Below are 12,142 nucleotides of genomic sequence, written 5' to 3'. Positions count from 1 at the left end.
CTCTTTGAAAATCCATTGTTTCATGATCGCTCCAACAACATTGATATTCAATTTCACTTTATCAGGGACTGTGTTCAGTGTGGGGCGGAACAATTGGGGTATACTCCCACAGGAAATCGGGTAGAAAATGTACTCACCAAGGCTCTAGGAAGAACAAAGTTTGTTCAATTTCGAGAACAAATGGGTGTTGAGCCCCAAACTTGCATCTTCCCTATACACCTTTCTAGCCTTTTTCCATTTACCTGGACCTCCTAAGCTATCAAATCATTGCAAATTAGTTTAAAAAGAGCATATAAAGTGGTTTCCTAACTATGTCTTGTGTCTGTTGTTTGAATTAGATTTTTGCTCATTCGGCTGCGGTTCTTGTCACTTTCCGCAACCTTTTTGTTAAATTCTATGTTACATGTGTCTTCAGGCAAATCCAGCCACATGGGCAAGTTGCAAATGACGTGGACATGGACCGAGTCATATTGGTTCAGTCGAATTCACCAAAGAAGGCCGTGGTCAAAGTTAGTCAAGCGGTGGTCAACGTAAGAGTCCTACGGTGACAGAACTCTGTTTTTCACCACGTGAAGACTTGCGTGGCCGTTCCTAGATTTCTGGGGACATATCAACACCTGTGGACTGCTCCATGAACCGAATCCAATAGCCACCCTCCATAGATTTAATCACCACAGCAGCCATGACGCTAGATCCCTGGACGTGGTTGTTCACGTGTCTTTTATCAGCGCATATTTTAGGAAAGTAGTTATGTCATCCTCTGTTATAAATAAAGCGTTCTCATACACATAGTAGCTAGCTTTGTAATGTAATTTTGACTGTTAACGAGCCCACTGTGCCGTGACAATTATTTCTGTGTTATGACTGCATTTTAATACATGAGAAGACTCTGTTTATAAGCTCAATTCGTGGTTGATTGCTGATTGCCCGAGGTTGTGCAGAGGGCCCCTGTACACACCAAGGTTTTGTTAATTGTTGTATAGTTTCATGCTTTATTTCTTTACGTTCCTTATGCCATAATCATTCACTTGTATATATTGCACTCCTTATGGTATTAACGTTGATTGTTGTCCATAGTTTTTATGCTTTACAATGCTGTTAATTGATCAGTGTCTTTGTTTCAGATTACAGTAGGCAACCCGAGCATTTGCACCTAGTTTTATAACGACTAATGACATGGAATTATTCTTGTCCTTCTGCTGATTTATTTTTCTTAGTTCTTAGTTCTAGCACTATTTTATTTATTTCAGTTTTGCTCATTTACTTTTCTGCAAGATAGATATTAAATTACTCATGTCATTTTCAGTTATCTCCGAAAGCCATAGTGAGACTAATGGTGAGGGATTGAAGTATGAGTGTGTAATTTGATATTAGTTTATTTTTCTGCAAGTTAGTTATTGAATTGCTCATGTCATTTTCAGTTACCTCTGAAAGCCATAGCGAGACTAATGGTGAGGGATTGAAGAATGACTGTGTATTTCAATATTAGTTTTATTTTCTGAAAATTAGACATCAAGTTGCTCAAGTTGTTTATGATTACCTCCGAAAGCTAGAGCGAGACGAATGGTGAGGGGTCAGAATATGAGTTGATGTAATTTGATCTTAACTTTACTTTGCTTGCAATTTTTGGATTTCTTTGAGTTCAGTTTCTTTCATATTTAGACAGCAGCAAGGATACCGGGTTTCATGATCAATAGTTCACTGTTTGTTTAATTGGAATAGTGGCATATTTTCATTCTCTTTTAGGAGTTAATTTCATCATTGCATGTTTTAAAACCTTTTTGCAAGTTTGAAGTTTTGGAAATCAATTTAGAGGACATCATTGCCTTGAACATTTTTATCCATACTTGAATTTTAGAATTGCTATCTCACAATAGGGAATCAACGAAGATAAACCCAAAAACAAACTAAAAACCAAAAACGACAAAAAGTAAGAAATCGGTTATCTTGCATATATAGTGCGCTTCACTTCAGCAGTTTACGACTCCCGAATTGACAATTAATATAGCAATTTAGGACACTCTAAATTGACCAAACAATGGGTATGTTGGAAAATCCCTTTCAATAGTGTGATGCAGCATTTGAGAGGGAGTTGTAGTACAAATGCAACAGTGGCAGTGGTAGTGTCATGGGCAACAGTATAGTAGTAGAAGAAACATAGTGTTGGTGGAAGCAACAGTGCGGAAAGGGGATGCTTCAGAGACAGAGCAGCATGCAGTTGGACATTGTTGCGAGAGCATTTTCCTCACTAAGAGGGAGTGTTAGGTTTTGGTAGCATCGGATGTGATATAGCCATTAAAATTGGAGGAGATGCCAAGGCACGTGATTTCTAAAGAACCCAGAAACTGTTTGGTGAAATTCCACCTGGATTGTATTTTATTAAAATAATTAATATTTTTAATGGGGTTCCTAAGTCTAAACTTAGGAAAATTAAAGTATTAATGGGTATTAATTAAAATATGGGTGAGAATGTTCTAGAAAGCGGATCAAGTCAAGATTTTATCTTAGCCACTAGTCAGATAATTAATATCAGCCATTGAAGTCTCAACAAGAAAAGTATAAGAAGGAGGCTTAGGGTTCATTTGATATACACAAAGAGTTGATCAGTCAGTTCGATTTTCCTAGGGCAAGGTTTGCTAAGGAATTTGAACCAGTGATCGAGCGGTGAGGATCAGAGGCAGTACTAGAAGGAAGTGATTTCTAGTTCAAGTAAATATACGTCAGAGAAGTCAGTGAAGGATAATAGAGCCAATGTTGTGCCAAGGAGGGACAATGCAACAACTGGAGAAGATTGACACAGAGGAACAACACAGAAACTAGGGAAGGTTGATGTAGAATTGTTGGGTAATACAAGTGATCAGTGCTAGGAATCATTGTGGGTGACTGGCAGGAGAAATCTCGATTTCTCAGTAGCAGAAGCAGCCAAGGTTGACGTAGCCCAGGGAGTCTCCACGCAAAAGTCACGAAGTGGCTACATAGGCTCACACAGAGACTGCACAATGACTCATCCAGGAGCTGGGGACAGGATAAAATCTCCAAAAGCAGTGTGAGATAATTCTCAGTTATCTTCTTTGAGTGGATTTCCATTTTCTCTTAGGCATCCAGATTGTATTCAAAAATTTACTACCAAAAATAGAAACCCTCAGATCTGCTGCACCAGTTTTCCCACATTGGGTTTTTCCAGGGACGTTTGTCCAAAAACTAGCGTGTCAATGTGATTTTTCATATGCTAATGTTTCTCTTGCCTTTTAATTTTCAGCTCTTAATTTGTGAAGTCTAAAGCTGAATTCATTTTGATATTTACTAAAGCATGGGTGAATAACTTATTGTAAATAAGTAGGACAAATAAATCAATTACTACAGAAAAAATTTCACAAACAACAAGTATGGAGGACATATATAGATAAACGATTGGCAGATGCAAGTGGGCTAACCAGGGTTTGAGTCGGTCAATAGTAACAACAGACCCCAATGACATTAGAGTGTAGGAACCTCATACTGTGGGTTAAGGTCTAGAGAAAGTTGAAGAAGTTGCAGGTCGGGGAAACCGGGCCGCGTGAAGAAGGAAGTGACTGCTTCTCTGATGCTTTTTTTCCTCACACACTCAGGTTTGAATTGGGATTCCAATAGATCATCGGCTAGATATGGTAGCAAAAATTATGGGGGTGGGGGTGCCAGATTTGGAGATGTATTTAGCGGAAGTAGGAGGAGATGGCAGGGATGTTATGGTAGTGGTGGAATCGTACATGGAATTGGTGAACGAGATTGCAGGTGTTGGGGAATGCAAGAACTATCTGAAGAAAGAAGGTGCTAATCTAGTGAGAAGGCTCAAATTATTAGTAGCCATGTTTGAAGAAATCAAGGAACTGGAGGATCCCCTGCTTAAGGATAATAACCTACAGACCTTGAAATCTTTGTGCTCGGATCTTAAACATGCTGTGGAGATCCTCAAATTTGGCCATGATGGAAGCAAGTTGCAGGTAAATTGCACAATGTAACTATTCAGTTGGAGCATGCTTTAAGTGAATTGGCTTATGAAGAACTTGGATTGTCAAATGAAGTTTGAGAATAGGTTGAACTTGTACATGCCCAGTTCAAAAGAGCTAAAGGAAGAGTTGACACACTTGATTTGGAACTCGAGAAAGATCCAAGTATTGTCTTGTCTCAGAGGAGTGACAGAGATGTTGACCAGCATGTATTAAGAAGATTAGCATAAAAGTTACAACTCAAGACCATTGTCTATCTTAAGCAAGAACCACTGGCACTACATGATATTGTTATCAAATGTGGAGAAGTTGGTGAGAGGTTAGAGAAAATGTCAAGTATTATGATGAGGTTGAAGGACTTAGTTTTGATAGAGAATCCTGAGATGGATGTTCTTGATAGTGAGAAAGGATCGAATACTTGTGGTGGTCTTACAGATAAATCCAACTCTCCTGTTATGCCTAATGAATTTCATTGTCTGATTTCCCTATAGCTAAGAAAGATGTTGCCACAACACTCTTCAATTTATCATTATATCAAGGTAACAAGGCAAGGGTTGTGAGAGCTAATGTTCTGTCCCCATTGATGCATTTTCTGGTAGATCCCAGTGCAGGGATGGTTGATGAAGCGCTTTCTATACTAGAAATTCTTGCAAGTCATCAAGAGGGGAAAATAGTTATCAAAAATGTTGATGCAATCCCAATATTGGTAGAATTAATCAAAGTTGGCTCACCTCCAAACCTGGAAAATGTAGTTGTTGTTTTGATTGCATTATGTACAAGTGATCCACAACATCTTGTTGCAGCCCGAGAACTTGGAGCTTATCAACCCTTGTTAGATTTGGTCCATAAAGGCACAACAAGAGCTAAGCGCAAGGTTGCTTCATTATTAGAGCACATCAACAGATGAGAGCAAGCTCCAAGTAGCTGATTACAATATTTGGAACAGACAAGCAATCAAGCATTGGTTGGCTCATTTGTGCATTCCTTTTTAGTATGGTGGTCAAAGATCATCTCCTTGTGGTTTTATTGTATATTTATTAGAAATTTGAAACTTGTGTCATAACCATAAGGTGAAATACTCAAAGTGGTTGTGAGATGAGGATGTAGGGATGTGTGGAGGGTACTATTCTTTTGTTATATGTGAAGGCTATGTGGTGTGGATAAAATTGTTGAAGCACGACATCCATCTGGCAAAGCATGATTTTTCTTGGTTAGAAAGATAGACGCTTGCACTCTTTCACTTAGACTCCTTGATCACTACTAGGTTTGATCAATCATTCAATGGAGAGGCCATTTGTAATGGCGTCATTTCCTTTACTCACAACGCCCATTGAATCAACATACAAACCTTGTATAATTCCTTTGGTGGTTCAAATGTGCTTATGATCCCCTCCCTAATCAATCCATCATTCACTCTCATTCTTCCTCTGGCATTAGGAAATTATGACTAAAAGTTAATAAAATTTGGGTGTGTCACAGTTTGTTGCTAAGTGTATGAAGTGAATTGCAATTCAGTTGTAGTGCCTCGAGCTATGGAAGGTGGAAAATTGAGATTCCAGGGAAGTGAAAGAGGTTCAAACCCATATTGCAGTGAAGTTGGATTTGCATTGAGAGCGGCCTCTATAAAATTTCCTTGTTCCTAATGTCCTGCAACATTCTACAGATCATCATGAGAGGGAATCGAGTTGTCATTATCGGGACTGACATAAGCACCATTAAAGCTTGTATCATTGATGGTGGAAGTGGAAATATGTATTGTGGTCATCGAATGGCCTGTTGTGGCGGTATTGTAGATAGCCCATATGTTCTGAAGAGCTATTCAATGGTCTCATTGTCATATTTATGGTGGAACTTTTCAGTTAGTTCGAAAATCTACGATATACACTCTGTGGGTACTCAAGTTCTTTCATCATGTTCATCCTTCGTTCGACAAGGCTTGCCTTTTATGGTTGGCGGTGGGGTTGTATTCATCATCGGGTGTGTTGGGTCAACAATGAGTAGCTCATCAGGCGAGGAAAAATTGTGTGGATCTCCATCCAACTCTAACTGTTGGATCAACCATTCCACAATATTTCCATCACATTTGAAACCAAGTTTGTGGTGAGCTCAAATAGCCACTTTAGGAAGCCCATCGCCTCCTTCAGGAAACATGCAGAGCTAGATGGTTTTGTTCAGATGCCCAGGCTAGAGCAGCTAAGTTTCTAGAGAGCTATGGCAAAATACTGGATGAATTACAAGAAGATCCTGAAAGCCACAGAAGACCACCTGATTGTGTATTTTTGTGTAGACTACGAGAGTAGTGCCTAAGGAAAGTGGGTTTCAGAGACATATTTAAAAAAGTCAAGGAAGAAGAGAACACAAAATCTTTGATCCTATTTGAACAAGTTCAAGTTCTAACAGTCTTTGATAGTACTGAAGATGGAGGGAAGCGTTTAGAAAACTTAACAAGGGAAATATTTGCATGCAATATTTTTTATTTGGGTGTTGCAAAGCTTGTTGAAGTGTTTGAAAGGGATGGCATATCCTTTTTGGCTAGTTGTGAAAACTTACTACCTCGACCATGGGTCATTGATGACTTGGAAACATTCAAGTCAAGCTGGATGAGGAAGACTTGGAAGAAGGCTGTCATGTTTGCGGATAATTCTAGCGTAGATCTTGTAGTAGGGATATTACCTTTTGCAAAAGATTTGCTTCGACGAAGTACACAGGTGGTTTTAGCTGCCCATGATCTACCATCCATTAATGATGTTACTTAGTCTGAATTGATGGAAATTGTCTCAAAAGTGAAAGAGATGAAAAATGGGAGGGAATATATTCTGGGAGTAGACGTAAAGAACCTTCTTATTGTAAATTTTGGGACTGATTTTATGTATCGCTTGAGCTTGCATATTTATAAAATGATGTTAATCGAGTTGTTTGGGAGGGTATGGGCAATGGGATTGACATCAATCTCTAAGCGCAGTTCAAATCATAGTTACCAAGTTGAAAATTTAATTCAAATTTGAGTTTGATTGGATGAAAGATTTTCAATAAATCAATAATATATACCTTAAAAATATTTAAAGATAGGTATTTCTCTTCCTGTAAGTGTGATACCTTCCATTCATTTTCCTCTTCATTTTAATATTTAAATAATTTAATAATTATAAATAATCTAAAAATTGTAAAACACAATTAAAACCTAATAATTATATATAATATAAAAATTCTAAAACACAATTAAAAAATATAGCACTACCTTCATCCCTTCAAAATCTCTCTTAACTTCAAAACTTAAATATATTCCTAATAAAATTTACACACTTTGAGTGTTCAAATTATTTCCTTCACTATTTTCTGGACTTTCCAGACATTCAAAACAAACTAGATAATATAAAAAAATAAATTTCTAATTTAATAATAACCTTCCAATTCGTTTCCTTCTATTTGCATGCATTAATGTGCAAGTACCCCTATCTATTGTGTGTTTAGACAAGCCTTCTAAATCAATTAGATTACTAACTACTGCGAAACGGATCAAATTTCCTCGTACTATTCGGTGTACGAATAGAACTTTCAATTTTTTGTATTTTTCACCTCAATTCAAGCGAATTTGGTTACTATGGTTCAAATGTGAATTATAGTGCAGCCAGAGACCTAGAGACTGAGCTTTATGGCTTGCATTTCATCAAATGTGGACAATGTCCAATGTGTATTCAATGAAAGGCCATACTCCTTATATATAAGTGTGTTCCAGCTTTTCACGCTTGATAAGGCTTGTGTATATTTAATTCTAAGTTGGTTGCACCATCCATTCCAAGTTTTAATGGAGCATGGTCATGTTGCTAGCAAGAAGGACCCTCCCACATGGGACCTCATCCCTCATCCTCACTCTGCTCACTAGTACAGTTGTTTCTTTTCCTTATAAAATGATCCACTTAATTTTAAATTTGTTAATAGTAAGCAATGACCCACTCATTAGCTCTACAATATATAGGAAATCACGTGGTCTATGCAAGTTATTTAGTCGAAACAACTTTTGGAAAATTTCTCTGCTTCTTTATTTTATGCTCCCAAATACTTGCATGCATGTCCATGGTGTACTTTGTAATTTCATCCATTAGGTGGGCTGACATTTGTAGATTATATAAGAATAAACAACAAATGGATTAGACTTCATCACGATGCCCCACAGATCTCCCATCGATGTTGTGGAAAAATAGTATCTAGGATTTCTTTCCCTCACTAGCAATGGGCGGTCATACATTCACTTATTCAATGTGGAGTTTGATATGATCAAGGCACTGGAGTTCTATGACCCCGATGGCAATGCCTCATCTCATTGGAGACCAATCCTGCGGAATATTGTAATAGAGAGGACTGTATGGTATTAAAAGACAAATAATTGGGCATGATACAATTGGGCAAGTTCTCCCAATATTTTATGGAATAGTGCTCTCACCTCGTGGTGTTTACATTGGATAGTTTGGCAAATCTTATACGGATGGATTTAACAGTGGGTTGTGTTCATGGCGATATGATATTTATAAATCTTCGATTCCTTCGGTGTACCTTTGCACCTTTAAGAACAATTGCTAGTTTTACCATAGTAAAATCACTTTCACTGTGGAAAATAATTTAGTAAACCACTTTTATTTAATTATTTTCTCATTTAAAAAAAAAAAAAAAAACAAAACAAAAACACCCATGAGAATAATTAGATAAACCATTATTTATTTAATTTTCACATCAATGTTTAAATAATTATTCTGTGTCACATTTGACTAAATCCCCTAGGAATAGTTAAATAAATCACTATCTATTTATTATTCCTTATTTCCATTATTGGAATAATTGTTAAATCATTATTTAATAACTATTTCAATTTCACACCATTCTCAATCCTTGTGAAATAATTAATAAATCATTTTATATGTTAATTATTTCTAAATAAAGATATTTGACAATTTTAAATATATCTTATCTCTCCAATAAATATATTAAAGTATTCCTAGAGGTTAGATCTTGATTTGGTCAATATTATTTTATTATTCTCCATTTTCGAGATTAACTCAATACTTTGTTATAAATAGGATGGTTTTCCATTCATTTTTCACCATGATCATTATCATCGTCACCATTATCGTCTCTTTTCTTTTGAGCTCCCATTTGAGTTCTCCACATTGTTTTGGGTTTTTCACACATTGAGAGAGAAGATCGATTACTGAAGCATCAAGGACATCAAAGGACCCATCCCATGGAGGGGGATTTACATACCCTTTTTGTAGATCTCCTTCACCAGGTGTTATCAATAAAATAATTTATTCAATTAAAGTATTTTCATTTGGGTTATTGCATTGGATATATTTACTGTTGTTTGCTATTATGGATCGTATATGTTTTTCTTGCAGGTTTTTCACTTTTCATTGCAGATCTAAATCCTAAATAGCCATAAATTGTTGTTAGGGTCACTTGTCACCTAGTGACTTAAGTGTTTTTTGGTACACCTTCCAAGAAATTTCACACTAACATAGCAGGGCTTTGGAGGGAGGGAGTACCGCCCTCTTCTAGGGGCTGGACGCATCAACGTTGGACTAGCAGCTTCACCTGCAATGCAAAGGACCTTCCAAGCACGCCTGACCCACACCCACTAGGTTCATCGCACCTGGTGTAGAAACCAACAGCCTCCCAAACAGGATTGTGGACTAGCACCAACCAAAACCACACAACACTGCACAGACTCAGGAGATCAGCCACCCCAGGCTCGAACACAGAGAGGTATTGAAATTCGAATAATTCGAACGAAGGAGGGTTGGAGGAAGCAAATAATTTCCCACCACACTCTAAGGACCTCCCCCAGCCACATCAGCAACAAAATAACACTTCTACCTCCAAGATTCTTGCTCCCTTCCCCAGAAAGACACAGAAAAACACATGGAGAATCCAAACAACCCAATTACGAGACCAAAAGCCAAAAGACGAAAGCCATCTACAAAAAGGCCACCCCTCCCAGGAGTAATGTTGCCTACGCCACCACCGAAATACATATAACCGCAGAAAATCAATACACAAATTGACCAGGAGCTCTTGAAGGTCAATTCCACCAGGAACCACAGTCAGCAACCACTCCAAAAACACCCTTGCAACATGAAAGTTACCAATTTAGAGAGCCAACAACCTGGCCGCAAACCGCATTTTTGGGGGCTCCACCCTACCCAACGGAAGCAACGTTGCTCCCTTCTCTGACAACTAAAGAACCAGGCAAGAGAATGAAGCCGAAACAAAACATGAATGAAGTCCCCATCGACCACCCTCGATCTTAGAACGACATCTCCCGCACTGGTCCAAACACTACTAAATTCCACACTCATACCATTACTCCTCCCCATATATCAGGTGAAGTGAGAGGGCATGGGGGTGGCCCTCGACCTGGGTGCTAGTTGTTAGCCATCATGGGCCACGAGGTGCCCCATCCACTATGTCCATCACCCCCATCGAGGATAGATCAGTTTAATTATTAATTATAGTTATAGTTATAATTTTTTAATTTTTTTTACGAACTCAAAATGTTAAAGAGGACATCACAACATCTATACCATGGGAGAGGAAATCAATAATTATGGAGAAACCCTATAGGCCCATGGAAAAATTGTAGGCGAAGAAAGGGGTGTGGAGTTTTTTACTAGAGCGAGGCGTAGTTTTGACGAAGAGTGAATGGGCTCTAGACAATGTCAAGCTCTGATATACTTGTCAAAATGAAAACTAAGATTAAATGATAACCATGAGATTTATATTCACATGATGTATATTTTTAAGTACATAGATCGTCGTTGTGATAAACCCTTTGAAGGCACACAACTACTCATCAAATATGTTTTTTCAGATGAGATGTTGGCATGAAGGGGGAGGAGTTGGTGGATTATGCATTAGAGGAGGGGGTGTTCAACAAATTTGGGCTAGCGCAAGGACTTTATTCATTCGCATTTGGAAGCTAGATCGAAAGTTCACCATGCCTTGGATTTAAGGCCTACCAGGTCTTTAGAAAGCAAATTTAATAATTTGATAGCGCAATCATCTAGCAATTCAGAAGCCCTAACCCCTGCTCCAATTGTGCACTCCTCGGGTCCTCTAGTTTCAGTCAGCCCAAGGCTCGAGGCCATTTGTGAGGGGATGTAAAAATCTTCTTGGGGTTGTCTAACTTTGAGTTTGATTTCCCTTTCATGCTAGAGATCGGAGAAAGATATGCAATGTATTATTGCTTTCTTACGGTTTTCAGAAGTTTTAGAAGTTACGGCTTTCTCCGGTTTGTTTTTTTGCTTGTCCTTCATCTCAAGTGCCATTGGCCTTGCCCTCCTTGGACGAACTGGTGAAGGAGAGCCTTTCCCCGACGATGAAGGAAGGTCAAACTGATGTTGAGAATATTTGAATCCATTTGCAGTGTTAAAATTTAGATACAAAAGGGTATTCAGAATTTTAACACTATAGATGGCTTCAAAGACCCTTGTAGCGAAATGAAACACTTCAGTATCAAAATTGCAATTTTCAATTTCCGGAGTGACATAATAAAAAATCACTAACATAAATGACTAATTCATATATTTGTTGTATTTATTATTTGATCATATTTTTATTCTTGGACTATAGTAATCATTTACGTTAATCATTATTAATTTTGTCACTTATTATCTAGTCATATGTTTTAGTTCTGGACTAAATTAGTCATTTTAGTTAGTCGCTTTTAGTTTGGTCACTTATTATCTAGTAGTATATTTTATCCCTAAACTAAATTAGTCATTTTTAGTTTGGTCACTTAAAATTTCTCAAATTTGGTGGTAATTCACTTGAAATAATTGCGGTGACTAACTTTTTTAGTCACCTAGTCACTAATTTCGTCATTTTCTACCAGTGTAACTAGTGTCTGTCTTCATAATTGTATTTGAGTCATAATAAAATATACTTGTCAAAAGAAATAAAAGGAAATTTTATTATTAAAGAAATTAACTTATTGAAGCATGGGTTTCATGCTTTGGTCAATTGTTTTTTGTTCAAATCCTCCATTGCAGGCTTCTAGGATTTATGTCAAGTGTCCTTGTCCATGTCATGTTGTAACAACCCATTCTTGGGATCTATTTGTCAAAGAAGAATTTTATTTTATTGTACTTTATGTCTTATAGGCC

The 12,142-nt window shown here is 37.5% G+C and overlaps 2 pseudogenes; both read left to right on the top strand.

The window, feature by feature from the left end:
• The first annotated feature begins 3,659 nt into the window (after window positions 1–3,659).
• On the top strand, window positions 3,660–4,477 carry LOC149191965 (U-box domain-containing protein 13-like; annotated as a pseudogene).
• Window positions 4,478–4,599: 122 nt separating this feature from the next.
• On the top strand, window positions 4,600–6,960 carry LOC149191964 (damage-control phosphatase At2g17340 pseudogene; annotated as a pseudogene).
• Window positions 6,961–12,142: the final 5,182 nt, after the last annotated feature.

Source organism: Pinus tabuliformis, chromosome 2_2 (assembly GCF_031772625.1).
Source record: "Pinus tabuliformis cultivar Carrire ecotype Pingquan chromosome 2_2, CPIR1, whole genome shotgun sequence".
NCBI classification, from domain to species: domain Eukaryota; kingdom Viridiplantae; phylum Streptophyta; class Pinopsida; order Pinales; family Pinaceae; genus Pinus; species Pinus tabuliformis.
The sequence above is the reverse complement of the archived record's forward strand: the minus strand, read 5'-3'. Positions and strand labels throughout refer to the sequence as shown.